Source organism: Mastacembelus armatus, unplaced genomic scaffold, assembly GCF_900324485.2.
Source record: "Mastacembelus armatus unplaced genomic scaffold, fMasArm1.2, whole genome shotgun sequence".
NCBI classification, from domain to species: Eukaryota; Metazoa; Chordata; class Actinopteri; order Synbranchiformes; family Mastacembelidae; genus Mastacembelus; species Mastacembelus armatus.
In genome coordinates this window covers 5,812-27,138 of record NW_022872865.1, presented here as the reverse complement: position 1 = coordinate 27,138, position 21,327 = coordinate 5,812, and the positions used below count along the sequence as shown (strand labels likewise).

Here is a 21,327-nt window from a genome sequence, read left to right as displayed (position 1 = left end):
ACTATATGCATATTTGCACATCTTTTCAAGCCCTTATCTTTTTTACTTATTTTATACTTAGTCTGTTCATTTCTTAAACATTTAACTTAATTGTACATAGACATAGCTTAGGGAGTCAACACAGTGAAATTCCTTGTTTGTCTGCACAACAAAGATGATCCTGCTTGTCTTAATTTGTTTTTTTGTGGAGGTCTTGTTTGCATGCAGATTTTCAGCAGTTTCTTGTATAGGAAACGACTCAAACACACTTCGGCAGGACACCAAAGTCCCTCTGAGGCACTGCTGGGATTTGAACCCAGGGTCCCCTGTTTACAAGACAGGTGCTTTAACCACTAAGCCACAGCGCCTTGGGTTCCTTGGGTTAAAGTACCTGTCTTGTAAACTTCAGCAAAGGTATACATGAAGTGACAATCAATATCAATCAAGTAGCTGTTCAGAGAAATCTTGAAGTGAGTGGAAAACTTATCATGGATTGGAGATAAGGAGAACAGGTTTTTCGTTGAAAAAGATGAAGGTAGCTGATCATGGTCTGAAAGCTTGATGATGGAGGAACAAGTCCACTTGTTTATTAATGGTACAGTTCTGTCTCCAGGTCCAAAGAACAGCTGGGCACAGAGACTTAACTGTAACTCCAAAGTAGCTTATCAACCCAGAACCTCTTGCACCCTAAGCAAGAAACACCGTTAGACCAACAAGTATCAACATAGCAGTAACATAGGGGCCTGCTGTCTTTCATATAAAATTAGGTTTATATTTCTATATACAAACTATTACATTCAGAAAAACCTACATACAGATCAGTCTGACACAGGCACCAGGAATGACTGAACAAGATGTAGGAACAACCAAAAAAGGAGATTTAATGGCATAAAGTGCTTTTATTTTCAGCGTTGAAACAAGTGACAATATGACAAAGGGAAAATAGTGTGAGAGTAGAGGACGACTGGTTGAGCCTTAAAGAAATGAAACTAATAAAACAAAACAGACCTATCCAAACCAAACTATAATGGATTTATAATCTATAATCAAGCAGACTGATCTGCTAACAGTGCCATCATTAGAGTCTCCTCTCAGGTATTTTCCATCCACCTCATCTGTTCTGCTCCTTGGCTCCTGTACTTCTGCTTATGGAAAACATGTCAGTGAGGAAAGCAGGAGTGAAAGGATGACAGCACTTTTGCAGTTCACACTCACTCTAACACATTCAGTGATGGTGGTGTAGTGGTGAGCATAGCTGCCTTCCACACAGGGGCCAGTTGTATACAGGAGTCATAGCCAATGAAATTTCAGCATTGTTGATGCTGTCCAAGGTGCTCAGTTGGTAGAGTGGAGGACTGTAGGTTGAAGTGACAGTAATCCTGCAGTTAAGAAAAGAGCTTTGGCATCAAATGTGTAGTTAATTGTCAGTTTATGCATCTGTGGAAAAGTTCAACACCAAAACCTTGTGTGCTTCCTTCAGTAGCTGAGTTGGTAGAGCAGAGGACTCTAGATTGAAGTAGCAGTCATTCTTAGGTTGCGGCTTTAACTCCAGCTTAAAGGAATTTGTTTTTGGTTTGGTATCTGGTGACATTGGTTGTTTTTATAAACACAAGTTTTTAAAGTATTCTAATCCTAAGAGTATCCTAATCTGGATAGAAAACAATCACAAATTGAGACATGAGACCAACCTGTGGCTCTTAACCTTGAGGTCAAGGTATCGAAACCATCCTCTGCTAGACCTCAATGTTTGAAGGCAGTTGGTTGGTGCTGCTGCACATGTCTGTGTTGAACTTGTTAAGTATGATGAGTTCTTCCTTGAAACTAAACAAGCACATTACTCACTATACATGCATTCTGAATTAACGTTGAAACTTATCCTGCAGTTAAGAAAAGAGACTTGGTATCTAATGTTCAGTGTCAGTTTATGCATCTGTGGAAACCTTCAACACCAAACCACTGTGTGCTTCTTTTAATGACTGTTTATTCTCAACGAATCGGGTCCCTTGTCTGAAATTCAGTCATCATCGCCCCTCTACAGCTTCTCCAAAATTGCCAGTTGTCAAAGACAGTAAAAATGGGAAACCTGTCAGTCAGAAAAGCAGGAGTGAAAGGATGACAGCACTTTTGCAGTTCACACTCACTCTGTCTATAACACATTCTGCTGTTTTTGTCTGGACTGAGTTCATACATGTTGTACAAACATGAAAACAGATATCTGATAATTCATTAGTGTTAAGATTGGGGTTTAAAGACTTGTGGAGAATGTGGGTATCGATCCCACTACCTCTTACATGCAAAGCAAGCACTCTACCACTTGAGCTAATTCCCCTACATGTTAATCACACAGATCCATAATTCAGTTTAGTTAAATCCTTGCATTCATACTGCAACAATTCACACATTTTATATATTGTGTATATAAAAAATATTGATCTTTTTCTAGCCTTTTTGATTTATTATTTCTTGTCTTTGGTTTATATCAAACCTACTCTCTTCCTTTCTTAAAAGTTTAACTTTATTTCATTCTTGTACATAGACAGAGCTTAGTGAACTGGAGTCAAATTTCTTGTTTGTGTGCACAAACTTGGCCAATAAAGATGATTCTGATTGTTTTATTTTAACTGATTCATCATCTGGACTTTTGTGCATTGATATGTATTGTACATTGTTTAGACAATCAGTAGGAAATCAAAAGGAGACTAGGCACAATAACTGTATGTCCTTAAAACTGGGTTTTTGGACAGTTCTCAACCTCCTGAAGGTCAGCGTGGAATTCTTCACTGATCATGTACTGTAAACAGCGACAAAGCTATGGCGAGGTGACTGAGTGGTTAAATTAACAGATCTAACTAATTTGTTGTGTAGTTCATGTGTGGGTTCAAATCCCATTCTTGTTGTGGATGCTGGTTTTAGACATGATGTTAAGACAACAAAACTTCAAGTATTATGTTTGCTTCAGAACAGAGGATCGTTTCAGTCCATCGACCTTGGGTTTCTGCCCCCAGCACACTTCTGCTGCACTCTGTTCCCCTCCGCTCTGCATTTTAGCTATATTTACCTTCAATCACTATTCTGGAAGGTCAAAAGACTAAGAGTTTGTAAGGATCCTGGGAGACTAAATCCAGTGCACTTGCTAAATGGTGGAAAACAGTGGTCAGCTGGTTTCCTAGCTAAATCTGGAAACAAAAGCAATGGAATGGAAATATTTTCTTTGGAAAGATTCACATACAGTCAAGCCCCAAGTTATTCATACCCCTGGTAAATTCTGACTTAAAGTTACTTTTATTGACAAGCAACTTTTTGTTCAAATGTAAATAGAAAATGAATAATCATTTTTTCCACAATGATGCCTCTTGTCCATCTTCTTATTTCCTTCTGGGAGACGCCTGTGTCATTTCTAATCAAGAAAAAACTTGAATAAAAGTAACTTTAAGTCAGAATTTGTTAGGAATAATTTCAGGCTTGACTGTATGTGTGTTTCCTTTGGGAAACTACATATGGATAACTAGCGAGGACAAACTTTAAAAAAACAGGAACATATAGGATTGCAGTAAGACACAGGGAAGACTGAGACTGTTGAGATCTAACAGCTGATGAGATACTCTTTTTTGTTTTTTGACAGTTTTAAACAACATTGATTCAGCTGAGTTTTTACAGGTTGGTGTCTTAAAGTCCATGAGGTGGGTCACCAATATCTGTAAACTGTCGGTATTTAAACCAAACAAGCAGAAAAAGTCCAAAAATGCCTTTACAAAAAGGGTTCAGGACTTGCCCTTCAGACCATAGTCTAAGGCAGGAAAACTGAACATTCCCCCATGACTGACCCCGTACAAACTGCAGGCCTCTCAGACAAACGCTGGAATTTTACATGACACCTCACAGCCATTGGACCCTCCCTTGCACCTGCAAATGCAGGATGAGGATTTTCCAGCAGACCATTTCTGACTGTGTCAGTGCTTCCACACAGTCACTCATTTTTGCTTCATACTGATTCAGAGCAAGGACATCACTTTGGGTGAGTGGTTAACATTGTTGCCTCACAGCAAGAAGGCTCAGGTTGGTTAGAAACCTGGTGGGGGTCTTTCTGTGTTGAGGTTGCATATCATCCACATGCTTGTGTGGAGCTACTCTGGTTTCCTCCCACAGTCCAAAATCATGTATGTCAGGTTGGTTGGTTATTGCCCATAGGAGTGTGTCAAGCTTTTCTTTGTAACTCAGCACTTGGTGAACTACGAGGACTGAAGGAACTGTTTGTGTCCAAGTTGAAGGTTAACGTTGACACAATGGCTCAAAAATGAAGGCATTACACATAAACATAGTCAATTGGGTGCACAGCCCTATGCTTTGTGTCTTGTTTCCATGGTGTAATGGTTAGCCATCTGGACTTTGACTTGATCCCATTTACATCCCAGTCGACTCGTTACATGCGTTGTGTTTAATGACAGGTTTCATTATAGCTACTTAAAGTTTTATAGATAAACTGTTGATAAAACTATGAGCTCAGCAGGGGTTAATATTCACTTGTCTGGTAGTGTGGCTGAGTGGTCCAAGGTGCTGGATTAAGGTCCTGACCAGGCTGGAGGGACTTTGCCCATGCCTCCTCAGACGTGCAGTGGAGCCTGACTGCCTCCACAAATTCGGGGTACGCTGAGGAGTAGTGGGCAAAAGCCTCTTACCAGTGGACATAGAGAAGTTGAAACTGTCATCACACATATTGCTGTACTGTATGCATTATACTCTGTATACATTACAATCATCACACTCTCATGGATTAAATTTCTGTAGAAAAAGGGTAGATGTGTTATTTTCTTCTCAGTTTGTAATAATCAGTATTTGAAATGCTCAGACTGGGCAGCAAAAGAGAGATGAGCTCACAACACAGGTTGAGAAGGAAAAGTTTTATATTTGATCTGTAACTGGTAATGTGTTAAAATCAGCACCTTAAAGTGGACTAACTAACATAAGCAATGCAGCCTATTTAATAGGTAAGTTCTCTCACAGAACAGAAGGACATTCATCTGCTGTCACACCTATGAAGTATCTCCAGTCAATGCCAGAGAGATGGAGCAGATTTCCAGAGGTGAGTGTGTTGTTATTGTACTTCATACTTGATAAGTCTATGACCCTTCAGCTGCAGGATGGGTAAGATCAACTTCCAGAACACAGGTTTTATAGGAATAAATTCCTTTCAATCACCCCAGGTGAGACTCCAACCCAAAATCCTTGGTTTAAATGACCAGTGCTTTATCCATCAGGCCACTGGGACCTCACAGCACCCTGTTGAAAATTGTAACCATAAGGTTTCATTACAATGTCAGTCAATGGCTTCAGAGCCTCTGACCTTGATATAAAGAAGCCGATGATGATGAGAACTAACTAATGGGTTTACAGAAAGACCACCACTTTCTGGTTAGTACAAACCAGCGTTGGTACAGAGGGTAGACATCAATAATTGCTGCATTCATCATCCTCTCTGTGACCACACTGTCCTGCAAACCAACCTCCTCTGATCTCACAGGCTGTTTTACTTCTCTGTTGGGAAAAGGTGGTTGTTAGAGTGGATGGGTGGGAGACTAAGCTCGGGGTTTTGATGTGGGAGACTGGGATTCATTTCCTACTTTAAGCTGAAATTTCAAAAAAGGAGAACAGAAGCAAAAAATAGGATAAATGAAATTTGAATGACACAAAACACGACAGTCACTGAAATGTAAAGATGAGCTGTTGTGTATTATCTCATGGATGTGCTGAATATGTGTCCTGTGTGTGTGTGTCTTTTAAAAGCATATCTATGTAAAGTAAAGTACCCAAAAGAATCCAAGAGGACATGTGTGATTAATGACCTGTACTTAAGACCATACATAGACAAAGATGGGACATGCCTGAGTAGGCCTTAGAGACTGTGGTTGTATACATTAGAGAACACCTGTTATTGCATCATTGACCAAGAATCAAATAAAGAATTCAGAGTAGAAAAATAGGGGAATCACACCAAGCCCCAGGAGGAGGAGATGGGTGGGGTGTGATCCCTCGAGCATCTTTAAAAAGGAATCATGTGTAGGTAAGACATGAACATGTCCAAAAAAGGGAAATGATTAGTGGTAAATGGGCCTAGCAATAAGATGAAAGAAGGTGGTCCAAAGGGTGAGAACCAACCCTCTGACCATAGGTATAAAAGCAGAGAGCTTGAGAAAACACTGTCAGTCTACCCTGGGGTAACTCACCTTGTCTGTACTGTGTTTTGTGAATAAACACCTGTGCACTTAGATCCAGTTGCCTCTCTTCTGTGTGTGACCCTACTGAAGTGGATTGTCATTCATAATTAGTGAGCTTGACACAGTTATAGTTCGGTTAGATTGGAGTCTTCACAAAAGCATCTCTTAGTGGCAGTCATGGACTAATGGCTAGGCCTAAAGTTGCGGGTTGGAGTCTCAGGACCAACAGGAGTTGTCGGTGTGGTGGAATGAATAGCCAGAGCTTCTCCACCTTCAATACCATGGCTGAGGTGAGACCCTTGAGCAAGGCACCGAACCCCCAACTTCTCCCCAGATGCCACAGCATTTGGTGTGTGTGATCACTGCTGTGTCTGTGCAACTTGAATGGGTTTAATGCAAATTTCGAGTATGGGAATACTTCACTTCATTAGAGTCCTAATGAACCTTTCTTCCAGATACTCCTCACCAACAACCTTGAGAAGACTGTGTCCCTTTGTGCTTCACACATACCAGAATATACTGGGTCAGGAACAACATAAACATAAGATTTGATTATGAAAAACACTGGACATCTATGAGCTCCTTGGTAAACTCTGTGAACCAACCTGTAAATGACATTACAACCTGTAAATGACATTACAAAACCTCCTTGTGCGGCTGAGCGCCTGTCCATTTCTGGTTACTACATCATGCTATCATGCGTTGTCTAAAACCAATAGGGTGCTGCCACATATATACACAGAGGCCTCTTTTCAAATCATTTACACTCATCAACCTGTGAAATTAACACATTACCTGGAAAACTATGCCATGCATGAACTACCAAACTGAACAGTGAAATGAATTACTAACAGATTTGGACTTAAAGGAAAGTCTGTAAGTTGTTGCAACAGTGCTGTCATTTCCTCTGAAACCTTCAGCTATTTCGCCTCCTTTGACTCTGTAATAACACGAGGACTAGGTGTAGCAGAAAGTGACATTTAACAGCTCAGAGCGGGGTTTAAGGACCTTGTCTGGCATCACGTGACCTTCATCATAACATGGTACAGTTATGAGTAAGTAAGTCATCGTGTCAGTAAGTCAGTGCTGTGAAAATGAAATCTTACATAGTGTGTGTGATGGTTCCTAAAGTGCTAAGTAAGTAGGACCTTTGATGACAAAATTAAAAGTTTTCAGTCTAGCCTTAAAAGTAAGGAGAGTGTCTGCCTCCTGAACCTAGACTGGGAGCTGGTTCCACAGGAGAGAGGAGGCTCTGCCTCCCATTCTCCCTTTTGGAAACTCTGGGAACCTCAGGTAGACCTGCACTCTGAGAGTGAAGTGGGATGATATGATACTATGAGGTCTTTAAGGTATGAAGGAGCTTGATCATGAAGGGATTTGTACGTGAAGAGAAGGATTTAAAATTCTATTCTGATTTTACAGTGAGCCAATGAAGAGAAGCTAATATAGGAGAAATATGATTGCAACACTATGGACTTTTTCTATAGAAGAAGTCATTGTCAGCAGGATTCAAACCTGTGCAGGGAGCTCCCAATGGAATGCTAGTCCATCACCTTAACCACTCGGCCACGACAACTCTGACACCTGTGATAATTATGCACCGAAAAGATCATAAAACCACCTTTTTAATGGCCAGAAAGCATCTTACAGCTTAATATACATTTGTCAAAAATAGTTTCATCAGCAATATATAACCATTGGGGTCATGTGTCTAATAAGCCAAGTCCTCGTGTCAGTAAGTGAGTGCTGTGAAAACAAAATGTTCCATAGAGTAAGCGACGGTTCCTGAAGTGCTAGGTAATATGACCGTTATGACTTAAATGTGCAGTAACATATGGAAACAGTTTTATTTCCCTGTCAATCAACACTGAACATTAAACCATTAAAGATTTTGCGATGGCCAGGAATCGAACCCAGGTCAACTGCTTGGAAAGCAGCTATGCTCACCACTACATCACCATCACTGTCAAAACACAGACTTTTCTCCTCTGGGGCGAAGGCTGAGGTGTGGAATGGAGGGAGGAGGAGGAGGAGCAGAAGAGAAGGAGGAGGAGGTCCATCAGAAAGAAAGAGAAGTTGAAACCTTTAGCTCCTTGATCTCCTTTGACTCTGTAATAACACGAGGACCAGGTGTAACAGAAAGTGGCATTTAACAGCTCAGAGCGGGGTTTAAGGACCTCGTCTGGCATCACGTGACCTTCATCATAACATGCTGAAGGTCTGAAGTAAGTCCTCGTGTGAGCATGGAACAACAGATTTGGAAATCCCATTGGTGAAGCTGGGGATGGGATGGACAATGATCAGTCTGCAGAGGATATGGATGCAGCGGGGGGGTTGGAGGGGGCACCAATGAAGGTGCTGTTGAGAGGGATTCCTTGGCTGATGAGGGGTCCGTTGCTGGTGAGGTATGAGTGCTTCCTTCACTCCTCTCTTCTCTCAGAGGAACCTTTGGCTGTTCAGACGGTTGTCCAGACCCAGGCTGGTGCCTCAGAGAGTGGAGGAGGTTATCCGTTAGGCGTCTCACTCCACTCCTGCTCAGATATGCGTCCTTTCCCTTGAACAGGTCGTCACATTGCCAAAACAAGAAATTGTTTTGGCATAATTTCATTGAAATCAATGAACTGCACCCCTCTTATCTCACAGGCCTTGGACAGCCATGTGTTCAATGCAAGAAGCCAGATGAATTTTGGTGTTTTGAGATGACCTGGGGGAGGAGAGCTACTGTATGAGTGACCATGGCACAGTGTATAGTACAGTGTAGCATTTTGGTCAACATAGCACTTATTATTGATAGCAGGTTTTGCCTTCTTACCACTGGGTCTGAACAGAAATGTGTCATGAAGTCCTTTTTCAGATTCCAGAGCAAGAACCTGCATTTGTAACACACTGATTTACTGAAGATATATCCGGCAGTTTTGCCACAATGTGTTTTCTTTTCCAGACATGTTGAAAAATAAACTATCCATGGCTTAGTCGCTCAATAGGCCAGATTAGTTGTTGAAAAGAAAAGTAAAATCCTCACTAAAATTGATTGTGCAGTGCAGTCAAAAAAGGGGTAAAAAATGTTAAAAATGTAATTTCATTGGCTGAAAATAAATGGAATCAAAAGGAATAAAAGCAAAGTAAAACTGGGAGAAGCAGGAGAAGCAGAAAGGCGTCTGCACTCTTCAGAAGCAAGAAGCAGAAGCGTGTCCTGTTCCTCACTGGAAACATCAACAATTGTTTCTTTTTTCTTTTTAACCAGGTCCAGCAGGGCTCATTAGCACCGCCTTTTACTGGCTAAGGCGCAATAGAGAAAATGCCTACAGAACCTGGTATTCCCAGGCAGTCACCCGTTAAAATACTGACCGAGTTCATCTGTTTATCTTCTGAGATCAGACAGGATCAAGCTCTCACAGGACGGTATGACTGAAGGCCACAGACCTTGTGATGAATGCAGCATTTCTTGATGCTAACTGATACCACCGACTGGTTCGTACCAGCTAGAAAGCAAATGCTTTGTTTTAGTTAGTACATTCACCTGTGCTGGCCAGCCATAGTAATTGTGTGTGAACCCAGGAGCTTCTGACAAAACTCTGTTATTCTCCACATTGTGGTAAAATCAACTGACAACTGAGACACAATGTGACGGGTTCAGTATTTGATGCTCTGGTTGACTTTCAGTTCGTAATCGCCTGCAGAAAACCTCCATGGTCTGTGCGTAAAACGAGCGTGGACACGTTTGCGCCCGGGCTGACCCATCTAATCTGTACTGACGTGTTTGTGTGTCTGCGTCCATTGCTGTGTTTTCATGTTCATGCACAAATGAAAAACCAAGTAAATAAGGTTTTAATAAAAATGTCACATTATACATTTTCTTTGTAGTTTGTCATTTTGTCGTATCTTAAAGTCTGTAAAGGAAAAACAAAGCAGCAATATTTCAACATTTTATGGATGTGACTGCTCCTGTTAAAGACAAAGTGATCAGGAACAGGCAGAAATAATGACTCAGGGCACAGAAAAGGGAGTGAAACAAAATGGCCTAAATCACAGCTTCAGGTTCATTATGACATTTAGAAGCAGATGTTGTGTGTGTTCAATGATTGGCCAGTTATTCAGCTAATGTTTTGATGGTTAGTGACCAGCCTATCAGACAGTGGTTCTGTATATTTGCTAAACATTTGTTGAGCTTGTGATGAAAATAATTATACATTGTCAAGTCAACAGCTACTTCCTGCAGATAGTAGAACTTCCTCATCTTGGCCTGATCCCTGTTGTAGCAATGCTGAGGTTCATGCTGTTTTTGACCAGCCTCATTAAAAGAACAATATTGTGTGTCCAGTGGACACTTAACACTTCCAGTGAGCTGTTGGATTCACTGTAATCATGAGTTAATGAGGACTGAATAGAATCATTAACATTCGTTCTGACATGGGGCAAGTTTGGGTGTAGCCTCATTAACATTTCAGCTTTCTGTGCTTTGAACAAACCAGTCTAAAAACAGGTCAATAAGTCAAGGTAGGAACATACCAAATGGGCTAAGGGTTTGGGCACAGTACATAAATAATGAAACTAAAGGTTGAGTCATGGCAATTGAAAGTCCAGTTGCCATGACTCAACCTTTAGATAACTTCCCCTGGACAACTGAGGATCTTCACACACATAATGAGAACAAATAATCTCTGGGTTGACACCGACATATGAAAAGCTGAAACAAGTTCATGCAGGAATTGTTGGTGGCACAGAGTGAATAGCCAGTGCCCTGTCTGCCCTCAATACCACAACTGCAGCATTGGTTGCCCACTGTGTTTGCACGGTGTGAGTGTGTGTGTGTGTGTGTGTGTGTGTGCACTTGGGTGGGTTAAAAAGCACAAATACTCACTGTACTTGGCCATATAAGTCACTTTCACTTTCACTTTCACTTGCTTCACCTTAATGTTGCAAGGCAGTTGGTTGGTGCTGCTCTTCATTGAACTGGTTAAGTATGATGGGCTCTTCATCCTCTTTGGTTCTTCCCTGGAACTAAACAAGCGCATTACTCACTATACATGCAGTTTGTGCGGTTAAGAAAAGAGACTTGGCGTCTAGTGTTCAGTTTATGCATCTGTGGAAAAGTTCAACACCAAACCACTGTGTGCTTCCTTTAATGTTTTGTATCAATACTAAAAACTGTATATAAAACTGTAATAGGCTCCAGCAGATCCCTGTGACCCTAATTAGGAATAAGTGGGTGTAGATCATGGCTGGATGGATGGATAAAAACTGTACATAAGCTAAATTATAAGTAGTTGACTTGTGTCTATTGTCACAGCTTTTTTTGCCTCGTTGGTGCAGTTGGCAGCGCGTCAGTCTCATAATCTGAAGGCCGTGAGTTCAAACCTCACACGAGGCAGGGGTTTCTTTATGGTTCATCTAGAACAGGAGGGTGCAACCTTTGTTCCTTCACCTTTATACTAGTGATTGTCTGTATCAGATGTGTTTAGCCAATCAGAAGCTGTACCATCCTGTCTCAGATAAGGGCGGATGACCAATTGAGTAGGTTCTGATGGCACACACCTGATCCAGTTAGTCAGCAGTGGGTGCACCATTTATATTTGGAAAACAAGCAGTGCAGTTTTTCTTGAGGAACGTAAGTGCCAACCACCCATCTACACCTGTGTGCAGTCATATATATTGAGGATATAGTTAGAAATCAGACTGCTGACGGGCTTCAGCTTATTAAGCAAACCAAAATGCATCACTGCAAGTCATGTGAAAGTTCCATCTGCTTATTGGTTAAACTATTCTGGTGCAAGAATGAGAACATGAAACAAAAAGAAGAAGTTATGTTATGCTACTTTAGTGATTTCTGAGAAGAAAGCCAGAACTCCTAGCAAAAAAAGTCTGAATTTTGAGAAAATTCAAAATTAGACTATTAAAAAACAGATTAGTTTGAAAAACCCAGAGGGTCAGGAAAAGTCCAAACTAGCTCAGTGTGATAGGAAAAAGATCATAGTTCAGGGTCTTTCTGAATTCATGAAACACATGTGGACAGTCTGCAAATTGTAAACTGGATTATGGATCTTCATCATTGTGGTAGAGCGCTTGCTTAGCATGTAAGAGGTAGTGGGATCGATGCCCACGTTCTCCACAAGTCTTTAAAGCCCAATCTTAAGACTTCTGTATTATCAGATATCTGCTTTCATATTTGTACAACATGTATGAACTCAGTCCAGACAAAGACAGCAGAATGTGTTATAGACAGAGTGAGTGTGAACTGCAAAAGTGCTGTCATCCTTTCACTCCTGCTTTCCTGACTGACATGTTTTCCATAAGCAGAAGTACAGGAGCCAAGGAGCAGAACAGATGAGGTGGATGGAAAATACCTCAGAAGAGTAGTAAAAACTTTGGACACAGTGATGGTGGTGTAGTGGTGAGCAGTAGCTGCCTTCCACACAGGGGCCAGTTGTATATAGGAGTCATAGCCAATGAAATTGCAGCATTGTTGATGCTGTCCAAGGTGCTCAGTTGGTAGAGTGGAGGACTGTAGGTTGAAGTGACAGTTATCCTGCAGTTAAGAAAAGAGCTTTGGTATCAAATGTGTAGTTAAGTGTCAGTTTATGCATCTGTGGAAAAGTTCAACACCAAACCACTGTGTGCTTCCTTCAATAGCTCAGTTGGCAGAGCGGAGGACTGTAGATTGAAGTGGCAGTTATCCTTAGGTTGCGGCTTTAACACTGGCAATTCTAATAAGACATACTTAGGAAAGAGAGAGGGCTTTGTGCACAGTAACTGTAACATCAACAAGGGCGAGTTCTGTCATGTGACACTAAGCAGAACAAGAAACAGTTTCACAGTTATGTCTAACTGTATTGTCTTTCACTGATATTCAAATCACAATGAGTTAAGGAGAAGCTCCTGAAATGAGAAAACATTTCACAGACTTCACTTTGAGAACAAAGAACTGGCAGTGGTGGGATTTGAACCCACGCCTCAACTGAGACTGGAGCCTTAATCCAGCGCCTTGGACCGCTCAGCCACACTACCACACAAATGGAGACAAAATAGTGAAAAATGACTGAAGGGATTTCACAGAATCCAGCATGTGGACAAAGGTTGTTACTTAACATGATTCATCAGCAGCAAAGGGGAAGATAAGATTGGAAATTTGTGGCAGGTTGCAATGCTGATGTGGAACTGGATCCACTGGATCAGAGAAACTTCAGATCTATGTTAGCTGAAAGCCCTTCTCTGGTAAGTTTGGCACATTAATGGTTAATGTACGTAAATACACAGTGATCACAACATGGTAATAAATACAGCGGCTGCAGTTGTTTTCAGGCTGGTACCAAACACTAACACAGACACAAACAGCTACAGTGACTAACTGTCTACAGCTAAAACACTACTGTGTAAGATAAGCACATAAAGCTGCCACTCCTTGTGACCATTAACATTACAGTGTCATTAAGAATCCTTCATGAGTATTACAAAATGTGAGTATAAACTATGGACAGAGATATGGGTATGTTTGGGCGACACCTCTATGTGACTTCATAGGTTTGTAACAAATGAACCAGCTTACAGAATAAGAGTTGTTTGAAGCAAAGATGTAAACCTTTACAGTACAGGAGCACAGCTGTATGTTCTCAAGAAATCTCTCTGCTCTCCATTATGATTGCCTAAAGATGACACACAATTGGATCATTTGAATTCAGCTTTTCCAAAGAAGTGCACTATGGGCTTATTGTACAATGTTGTATTTCCAGCACCATGTTCTCATGCCAAAGTCTGCGTCAGTTTCTGTGGTGAAGTGGTCATGGTGTTGAACGTTTCCACAGATGCATAAACGGACACTGAACCACACATGTGATACCAAAGCTCTTTTCTTAACTGCAGGATAACTGTCACTATAACCCAGAGGTCAATGGATTGAAACCATCCTCTGCTACACTTTGATGTTGCAACTGACATTGTAATGGAACTGTCTGGTTACAATATTCAAACTAGGCAATTTATAATCCCAGTGCCCTAATGGATAGGGCCTTCTAAGCCAGGGATTGTGGGTTCAAGTCCTACCTGGGGTAATTGACAGGAAAGTAATTTAATTTGAAACCAACACTCTAAGAGTTGGTGATGTCAAACTTGCATCAGCTGGTGTGTTGCATGGTGACAGAACACAGTAACAACATCTCCATGTCTGCTCCACCTGTCTCTCATGTACTTGAAATTTATCCTTTATCCTTAGATCGCTGTATCAACTTTGACTTGAAGGAATGTTGTTTTGTTTTGGTATCTTGTGTATCTGTTCACATTGGATGGATGTAAAATCAAGTTCTGATAACACATCTGATTTGTGGTATGATGTCACTTTCTGGATCTGTGTAATAGTTGAACACCTGGCTGCTCTGTGATTCCTTTGATGATGATGATGATGATGATGATGATGATGATAAATATTTTATTCATACCCAAGAGGTGAAATTCGAGTGTCCAGTAGCACAGAAACCACGCAATGCCACATTATACAAATAAAACAATAAAAACAGACAGACAAATAAATAGTTAACAGGATACTTGCAATGCAAGTAATAAAGTGCACAGGTTCAACAAGAGCTGTTATACAGTCTTATAGCCCCAGGAATGAATGACCTCTTGAACCTTTCAGTTCTACAGAACATGGAGAGGAGCCTGTTACTACAGCTGCTATATTTTAAGGTTAGCTGCAAGTGGTGCTGTGGTTTAGTTGGTTAAAGCACCTGTTTAGTAAACAGGGGATCCTTGGTTCAAATCCCAGCAGTACCTCATTATTAACTCACTATAAATAGAATGAGTCCTGGTTTTCTCTTCCCATATACTGAAATGACACTTAGTACAAGAAGGAAATACTGCAAAACACATGTACAGAAGCAGTTCTTGTTACTGCTTTGTGACATTGTGAAAAAAAAAAAAAAAACAGCTTTTTCTAAATAGCTGAATTACTAATGTTCTACCCTGTACTTTGATAATATTCGATGTCTCTCTCTTTGTAAAGCCATTTTCTACTTGAATATGTACATGTAACAGTAACAACACTGAATCAACTATAAAGATATTCTGCATTAACCCGATAGTCAATTGGCAGAACATAGGTGGATCCAAGTATACCACATTTACAGTTAAATGTGTGTTATACACAGCCTGGCTAGCTCAGTCAGTAGAGCATGATATTCTTAATCTCAGGGTTAGGGTTAGGTTGGAGCCCAACTGACCATCAACTTGGACCAAAACTGTTTTTCCGCCAACTCTATGAGACACTAACAGGATGAGTTACAAATAACAGCTCATTGTCAGCAGGACTCAAACCTGCACGGGGAGACCACAATGGAATCCATCTAATCCATCACCCATCCTTATTGAGAAACATCACAGCAGGAGGACTGGTTTCTCAGGAGTGGGATTTGATGAGTGATGTTTGAGCCAGTATATCTATGGCCAGGCCGTAGATACTAAAGGAGTGAGAACTGAAGACTATGGACTGCACATTCTATCAGCAGTGATGTGGATATGTTTGTTCTGGGAGGTAACAGGAAGACACTGGACAAACTGCTCTCCATCAAATTGGACATGTAGAAGATGACACACATTTAGATCATTTGAATTTAGCTTCTCAAACATATATTTGACTTCTCAAACATAGGTGGATCCAAGTATACCTTTGGTTTTATATTTACAATCAAAGGGGGGTAATAGGAGAAGGAGTTTCAGTGTCATTAAATAAACATAGATGACTGTATCATAAATGACTACAGAAATGTTTCCAATTTGAAACAGAATTGACTAAGTGGAGCTTCCACACATATACTCCTGAACAAAATCTTAAGACCAGGGGAAACATTACAAGTATTCACCTTCTGTATGAGGTTTGATTATCCTCTCTTGACACAGAATTCTGCAAAGCAATTGTGCTTCTGTATCAATGGGTTCCTCAAAAAAAGGGCACTCCACATCTCCAGCCTCATCTTCAGTCTGAATGTCAATTGGCTCAGAAACAACTCAGGGTTTATAAAACCTGCCAGCAAGCAGGTTTGGTTCGCAGAGTAAGGTACCATCAGTTACTGACTCAGAGTCAATCTGAACACGCTTTGTGGAACCAAAAACCTTGACTATCCCTCATCTCAGGTTTAACAAACTGAGTTTTCACTAAACCCACTTTCTGAAACAGGCCCCTGTTTTCTCTGCTACGCTGAACCATAACCTAACCTCTGTTACTATGGAAACACTGTCTTAAGACAGAACTGACATCAACACAAGACTGAGAACACACTGTGTTTGTTCATTTCTTCTCATTCAGATGAGACATGATGTCAGCAGTAACCTAACCTAACTGGAACACACACAGCAACAGTTTTCTCAGTCCTCAAAGTCCACTAAGGCAATAAAACACATTAATGTAGTTAGTTTCTAAAGAACATATCACTGTAAACAGGATTTGAACATGTGCAGCGAGAGCACAATGAATTTCAAGCCCCTCGCCTTAATTACTCAGGCACAACTTACTCAGTTGTTCAATTAGATATATTTAAAACATAAAACAATGTGTTGTTTTAAGAATTTAACTATTTCATTTTAAAAAGAAATATTTGATATTGGTCCTGTGATAAACTGGTGACATGTCCACAGTATACCCCTGCCTTTCACCGAAAGAAAGCTGGGGTAGGCTCCACTAGATCCCATGGACCCCAGTAGGAATAAGTGAGTATGGATAATGGATGGATGTTTTATTCTGGTGGGTAATGGAGGTTCCTTCTTTTATGTTTGGATGTTTTGAGAACAGTAAAATGTTGGCACAAATGGCACAACCTGTTGGATGAGCAATAAAGAGGGTGCAGACAGACTGTCTTTTTCTGAATATATTTCTTGCAAGAAAGGAGCAAAACAGAATAGAACACAATTGATCAGAGTCTTCCCAAGTTGTTCCCCAGTTGCTTAGTTCCTATTAGCCTGAGGCCGCTACTTATACACACATGCAAAGTAAATGCAAATAATCATTCACATAATCAAATAATTAAGTCTGAAAAACCAAGAATACAGTAAGAAACAATAAAAATCATAATCAGTAAGAATAATCAATCATTGAAACTCATTTTTTCCATTACATTTCCCTCCTCTGGATCATATATTGATCCCCAGACTGACCACAACATCAGAAGTACAAATACTAAAACGTTTCAATGTACCTTGTTACAAAAGGTCATAGAAATTTAGCAGTGCTGTTTCTGTGGAACACAGACATCCCTGAGTGTAAAGCTAAGCAAAGTCAGAGAGAATAATACTCATATTCCTGTAAAATGAATAATAATAAAAATGTACTAATATGGAAAAATCTAAATCACTGACAGCTGTTTACATGTCAGACACACTGCAGACTCACACAGTAGAGGCACCTTCCCAATCAGAATCAGAATCGTACATCAATCGTACATCTCAAGCACCTCAGGCGTGTGTGGTTGATCGATGCGCACGTATTGAGCTGAAAAGTTAGAAAACGCCCACGACCACATCAGTAATGTTATCGAAATCAGATGGGACTAACGTACAACACTCTTGGCCAATTACATGACATAACCCCCCTGAGCAGTCAATAGGTAGTGTAAGCCCATCCTGTCCTGTAATAAGGTGATGAAGAAGATTTCTTTTTGCATGGAAGAGAAACATTAAACCAAGACAAGTAAGGTATATTATCAGGATGGGAACATGGCCAAGAAGAATATAAACCACATGTAGCATTTAAGGTGTAATTGCAGTTTTCAGAGTTACCTAGATTAACTTTGGTATAGGCACAGAGTAGTGAGAAACACACTGGTGGTGCAAAATGATCATGACCTGAGGTTGTCAACACTGGTTTGTGCATAAACGGTTGGAAACTGGTCCTCAGCTGAGAGGTGTTTATCCATCTCCATCACATGTCAGAATAGTTAATAACACCCACGTCTGTTGTCTGTATGACAGTCATTAACAACCACAGTGTCATTAGTGAAATGGCCAATGGTGAACGTTACCAAGACCGATATTATTTCCGAGATGTTCATTGGTACTGGAACCGTCGGAACTGCATGCCCGCGTGCATGAGGAACTGCTGCACAAACATAACAAGAGGTGTTAGTGAATTTTCTTCCTACCATCCGAACTGCTGCTGCCCATGAGTTCATTGGTGTATCTGAGGAGTAAACAGAACCATTAGATCTATGAAATGTTGGTTCAGTAAGCAAAACCTATATTAGGGGATTTAATACAAATGTGATCAGTATAGATAGCAACATTATATTTAGTGTCTCTTTGCATGTAGGCTGGTGTTTCAGCCAACTATCCAGAAGTCGTAGTCTGTTCATTCCATTTAGACCACATGTCAACCATAACCAAAAAGTATTTCTTCCCTTCAGCCGGAGTGAGATCAATGAAGTCCATCATCAAGTGTTCAAAAGGTCTTGTAGGCGGTACATGTGCTGCTTGAGCCTGTGTGTGTGTGCAGCTGCTGTTATATGTAGCACAAATCATACAGGACTGACAAAATTTCTGTGCATAGGATGCAAAACCCTTCACAAACCAATTTTTTCTTATTGCTGCTACTATCCCCCCTTTTGACGCATGATCCAGCCCATGTGTCAACTTTTCCAAATGAGAGAAAAAGTGTTTCAGAAGACAAGGTTTCCCATTAGGTCCCCACCAAATTTCATCCCTGTACTCAGCATCAGCCGCTTCCAGGCTTTTCTCTCCTGTGGTGAAGAGAAACTTTGCAGAGCTGAGAGGGAGAGAGGTGGAGAGTCAGAAGACAAACAGATAGTGTCAAGTGGGAGTGGTCTCAAAGCTGTGGCCTTTGCAGCTGCATCAGCTTTGCGGTTGCCCCTGGAAACAGAGTCATTACCCTTAGTGTGAGCTGCACATTTGTGACTTGTATAAGTCACTTTCACTTTCACTTGCTTCACCTTAATGTTGTAAGGCAGTTGGTTGGTGCTGCTCTTCATTGAACTGGTTAAGTATGATGGGCTCTTCATCCTCTTTGGTTCTTCCCTGGAACTAAACAAGCGCATTACTCACTATACATGCAGTTTGTGCAGTTAAGAAAAGAGTCTTGGCGTCTAGTGTTCAGTTTATGCATCTGTGGAAAAGTTCAACACCAAACCACTGTGTGCTTCCTTTAATGTTTTGTAACAATACTAAAAACTCTATATAAAACTGTAATAGGCTCCAGCAGATCCCTGTGACCCTAATTAGGAATAAGTGGGTGTAGATCATGGCTGGATGGATGGATAAAAACTGTACATAAGCTAAATTATAAGTAGTTGACTTGTGACTGTCTATTAGCACAGCTTTTTTTTGCCTCGTTGGTGCAGTTGGCAGCGCGTCAGTCTCATAATCTGAAGGCTGTGAGTTCAAACCTCACATGAGGCAGGGGTTTCTTTATGGTTCATCTAGAACAGGAGGGTGCAACCTTTGTTCCTTCACCTTTATACTAGTGATTGCCTGTATCAGATGTGTTTAGCCAATCAGAAGCTGTACCATCCTGTCTCAGATAAGGGCGGATGACTAATTAAGTAGGTTCTGATGGCCCACACCTGATCCAGTTAGTCAGCAGTGGGTGCACCATTTATATTTGGAAAACAAGCAGTGCAGTTTTTCTTGAGGAACATAAGTGCCAACCACCCATCTACACCTGTGTGCAGTCATATATATTGAGGATATAGTTAGAAATCAGACTGCTGACGGGCTTCAGCTTATTAAGCAAACCAAAATGCATCACTGCAAGTCATGTGAAAGTTCCATCTGCTTATTGGTTAAACTATTCTGGTGCAAGAATGAGAACATGAAACAAAAAGAAGAAGTTATGTTATGCTACTTCAGTGATTTCTGAGAAGAAAGCCAGAACTCCTAGCAAAAAAAGTCTGAATTTTGAGAAAATTCAAAATTAGACTATTAAAAAACAGATTAGTTTGAAAAACCCAGAGGGTCAGGAAAAGTCCAAACTAGCTCAGTGTGATAAAAAGATCATAGTTCAGGGTCTTTCTGAATTCATGAAACATGTGGACAGTCTGTGCAAATTGTAAACTGGATTATGGATCTGCATCATTAAGATGTGGGGGAATTAGCTCAAGTGGTAGAGTGCTTGCTTAGCATGTAAGAGGTAGTGGGATCGATGCCCACATTCTCCACAAGTCTTTAAAGCCCAATCTTCAGACTTCTGTATTATCAGATATCTGGTTTCATATTTGTACAACATGTATGAACTCAGTCCAGACAAAGACAGCAGAATGTGTTATAGACAGAGTGAGTGTGAACTGCCAAAGTGCTGTCATCCTTTCACTCCTGCTTTCCTGACTGACATGTTTTCCATAAGCAGAAGTACAGGAGCCAAGGAGCAGAACAGATGAGGTGGATGGAAAATACCTCAGAAGAGTAGTAAAAACTTTGGACACAGTGATGGTGGTGTAGTGGTGAGCATAGCTGCCTTCCACACAGGGGCCAGTTGTATATAGGAGTCATAGCCAATGAAATTGCAGCATTGTTGATGCTGTCCAAGGTGCTCAGTTGGCAGAGTGGAGGACTGTAGGTTGAAGTGACAGTTATCCTGCAGTTAAGAAAAGAGCTTTGGTATCAAATGTGTAGTTAAGTGTCAGTTTATGCATCTGTGGAAAAGTTCAACACCAAACCACTGTGTGCTTCCTTCAATAGCTCAGTTGGCAGAGCGGAGGACTGTAGATTGATATAGCAGTTATCCTTAGGTCGCTGGTTCAACTCCGGCTTGAAGGAATATTGTTTAGGTTTTGTGTTCTGTGTATCTGCTGACATAGGATGGATGTAAAATCAAGAGCTGATGACACATTTGATGTGTGGTGTAATGTCAGTTTCTGCGACTGTGTAATAGTAGATTTTAGTTGTAAACCCATGACCTTCGTGTTGTGAGGCAACAGTGCTAACCACTTACCCACCATGGCATGTGGCAACAACAGACTGGTAAAAAATGTACAGCATCTCATTTTATGCAGGTCATACAACTAATCACAGATAGTTACTATTGGAATATACTGATTATTACAGACATTCACTGGAGAATTTAGTTCACTGAACAGGAGCTGACAAACATGAATCCTTTATGAAACAGGAGAATGGAGAGAGGAGACAGGAAGGAAATATGAACAGG

The 21,327-nt window shown here is 40.8% G+C and overlaps 9 non-coding genes across 9 annotated transcripts; 5 read left to right on the top strand and 4 right to left on the bottom strand.

Annotated features, from left to right (window-relative positions):
* Window positions 1–274: 274 nt before the first annotated feature.
* Window positions 275–347, bottom strand: trnat-ugu (transfer RNA threonine (anticodon UGU)). Its single transcript has one exon. It is a non-coding gene; the product is annotated as a tRNA-Thr (tRNA).
* Window positions 348–2,235: 1,888 nt separating this feature from the next.
* Window positions 2,236–2,308, bottom strand: trnaa-ugc (transfer RNA alanine (anticodon UGC)). Its single transcript has one exon. It is a non-coding gene; the product is annotated as a tRNA-Ala (tRNA).
* A 5,377-nt stretch (window positions 2,309–7,685) lies between these two features.
* trnaa-agc (transfer RNA alanine (anticodon AGC)) lies at window positions 7,686–7,767 on the bottom strand. The gene has a single exon. It is a non-coding gene; the product is annotated as a tRNA-Ala (tRNA).
* Window positions 7,768–11,489: 3,722 nt separating this feature from the next.
* On the top strand, window positions 11,490–11,562 carry trnam-cau (transfer RNA methionine (anticodon CAU)). The gene has a single exon. It is a non-coding gene; the product is annotated as a tRNA-Met (tRNA).
* A 1,552-nt stretch (window positions 11,563–13,114) lies between these two features.
* Window positions 13,115–13,196, bottom strand: trnal-aag (transfer RNA leucine (anticodon AAG)). The gene has a single exon. It is a non-coding gene; the product is annotated as a tRNA-Leu (tRNA).
* A 1,684-nt stretch (window positions 13,197–14,880) lies between these two features.
* On the top strand, window positions 14,881–14,954 carry trnat-agu (transfer RNA threonine (anticodon AGU)). The gene has a single exon. It is a non-coding gene; the product is annotated as a tRNA-Thr (tRNA).
* A 4,553-nt stretch (window positions 14,955–19,507) lies between these two features.
* trnam-cau (transfer RNA methionine (anticodon CAU)) lies at window positions 19,508–19,580 on the top strand. Its single transcript has one exon. It is a non-coding gene; the product is annotated as a tRNA-Met (tRNA).
* Window positions 19,581–20,265: 685 nt separating this feature from the next.
* Window positions 20,266–20,338, top strand: trnaa-agc (transfer RNA alanine (anticodon AGC)). The gene has a single exon. It is a non-coding gene; the product is annotated as a tRNA-Ala (tRNA).
* A 510-nt stretch (window positions 20,339–20,848) lies between these two features.
* trnay-gua (transfer RNA tyrosine (anticodon GUA)) lies at window positions 20,849–20,936 on the top strand. The gene is given in 2 exon segments: window positions 20,849–20,885; window positions 20,901–20,936. It is a non-coding gene; the product is annotated as a tRNA-Tyr (tRNA).
* The last annotated feature ends 391 nt before the right edge of the window (window positions 20,937–21,327 follow it).